The sequence below is a fragment of the Sceloporus undulatus genome, chromosome 2 (assembly GCF_019175285.1).
Source record: "Sceloporus undulatus isolate JIND9_A2432 ecotype Alabama chromosome 2, SceUnd_v1.1, whole genome shotgun sequence".
In the NCBI taxonomy this organism is placed as follows: domain Eukaryota; kingdom Metazoa; phylum Chordata; class Lepidosauria; order Squamata; family Phrynosomatidae; genus Sceloporus; species Sceloporus undulatus.
In genome coordinates this window covers 229707809-229710728 of record NC_056523.1, presented here as the reverse complement: position 1 = coordinate 229710728, position 2920 = coordinate 229707809, and positions in this window count along the sequence as shown.

The window sequence follows — 2920 nt, the reverse complement described above, 5'->3', positions numbered from 1 at the left end:
CCAATTCAGAATTGGTTTGGTGTTCCCACTACAGTTTTAGGCTACTGTATCTCTCTGTAGCATTTTAACCCTGTTGCCATTCACATTTGCCACCTCGTCGATTTAAAATGGAGACGCCTCCATTTCCAGGAATGATGTAGCATGATCCAAATTGATTTGGTAGTGTGGTCACACTGCCAAAGATGCGAATCAGTGGGACTCTTTAAAAAAAAGAACCGCTAAGGGGTCCGGTGCCAAATGCACCGCTTTAAGTGGGGTTTTCAGCTGCCCCCCTCCCCAATTCAGCTGCAGCGATTGCAGTTAGGGCAAGTGTGAATGTCATGGAAATAAACTGGTTCCAAACCGGTTTATTTCTGTAATATGAAATGATTTGGTTGAAGGATACAGCTGGAGAAAACAAGTAGGGAAACCCATGAGCAATCACTCTTCCTTCCTCAGTTACTTCAGTGCACCAATTTTTATTGTATGCAAAGGGATCTTGTAGCAAAGTACAAGGTGTTGGTGATTACCTTTAAAGCCCTACATGGCTTGGGCCCAGAGTACTTGAGGGAACGCCTTCTTCCCTATTGTCCGTCCGCACACTAAGGTCCTCTGGAAGAAATCTACTACAACCAAAAAAATCTAGGCTAACATCAGTCTCCCAGAGGGCCTTTTCTATTACTGCTCCTAAACTATGGAACGACCTGCCGGAGGAGATCCATCACATTTCCACTCTAATAGCTTTTAAGAAAGCACTCAAGATGGATCTCTTCCGGCAGGCCTTTCCAACTTAGTTACCTTCCCCAGATATAGAGATATGTCCCCTCATCTGTCTGTTCTTCCCCGCCTATCTTTCTGCCTATTTTTGTTTAATGTCTTTAATGTTTTTAATGTTTTAATGTTTTTATACTATTACTGTTTAATTCTGTTTTAGTACTGGGAATGGGGGGGGGTAGGGCTAGGGTTTCATTTTTTTTAACTCTATTGTAATTTGATATATTTTACTGTTGTAACCCCCCTGGATTCTTCGTGATTGGGCGGGCTAGAAATAAATCATCATCATCATCATCATCATCATCATCATTATTATTATTATTAGCAACTTTGAGATTCACTGTGTGAAAGCCATTGTAGGTTAAGCTTTTTGTACTATTGGTCTGCTTTCTCATATGCATGACCCCATGCATCTTTGGACATCTCATGAGATGATGTGACTCTTTGGAAAAGATGAGAATGCTTGTCAAAGTGGGAGGCAGTAGGAAAAGACAGACTCAACAAAGAAAGCCACAGTCCTGAGTTTGCAAGGCCTGAGCACATATCCATTTGTTGTACTTGAATTATGGGAGGATGGAGAACCAGGTGTGTGTGTGCCTTCAAATTGCCTATTGACTTATGGTGATCCCATGAACTTCATAGGGCTTTCTTAAGCTATCTGAGTCATTTATCCAGTCCTTGGAAAGGGATAAGAGAGACTTAACTGGTCCACCCCTTCTCAGACTACTGAGTCTGGATGACCTATTTATATCTTTATCACCATCCTGTGAACAATCATATCTAATCCTTCATCTGAACACCAGATGAGGCTTCACGTTTCTTAGTGGAGGTTTAGGCTTGCTCTATAGGCCCATACCAATTGTTGGCCAAGTTCCTTGTTAAACAAACAACCCTCATCAGTGGCATTTATGATACTTGCTTGAATTAGCACCTTTGAACCTTTTCAGTCAGTTCTAAATGTCAGTCTGGCATCATTTGTTGGAATTGTTGTTGCTCTGTGCCTCCAAGATATTTCCAACTTATGGTGACCCTAAGGCAAACCAATCATGGGGTTTTCTTGGCAAGATTTGTTCAGAGGAGGTTTGCCATTGCCTTCCCCTGAGGCTGAGAGCAGATGACTTGCCCAAAGTCACCCCATGTGTTTTTATGCTGATGTAGGAAATTGAACCTTGGTTTCCAGAGTTGTAGTCCCATGCTCAAACCACTACACCACACTGGCTATCTTCATTGGAATCAATGTTCTATTATGAAGCACTACGTGTCTTAAATTTTAATTACATTACTTTGGAACTAGAATTCACTACAGTCCTATTTGGGGAAACCCATCTGCAATATTAGCAATTTTTAAAATCTTTTTTCTTTTGTTGTTTTTTATATGATTTATGCACCTTAAATTTAAATGAAAAACGCTCTTCTGCTATGTTATTACTCACCAGTTCATCACAAATGCTACAAGGTACTTTACAGCTCAGACTTGATTCACCCTCCAGCAATTTTGTGGACTCATGAACAGTGTTCCTGTTGAAAATGAGAGAGTACTATACTCTGTAGGGTCCTCTGAGAGACAATTGTACTGTTTTGCTTATATTTACACAGTGGTCTCACAGCAGAGCAGATCTGAATTTACCAGGAAGCATGAAGCTTTTTAAAATGTCAAACAAAACTATGTATGTATAATTCCTAGCAGCCAGCCAGGCCCACAAAAATTATTAACAGAAGAGTCATTTTAAAAAATGAAAGGTGGCAATTCTAAAGCACTCTCTCACCATACTTGAGATTCTGCATCTGCTGTCTTGAGAAGACAGAAAGAGGTCTTGCTTTGATTGAGAGTTCCTGCATGGCAGGGGGTTGTACTGGATGGCCCTTGTGGTCTCTTCCAACTCTATGATTCCATGATTCTATGGTGCAGTTGTGTTCCTCAACAACTTTGACTAAGAGACATCTGTTGTTGCTGTAATGGGCTTCCAAGCAAACTCCAACTTATGGTGACCCTTTCATGGGGCATTCTGGGCAAGATTTGTTAGCAGGAGCTGCCATCGCTTTCCTCTGTGTGATTTCCCCAAAGTCACCCAGAGGGTCTCTGTAGCTGGACAAGAATCTGAATCATCCTGAGCACAAAATGCTGTTTGAAAACACGGAAGTTCTGGACCATGCCAACAACTATCAG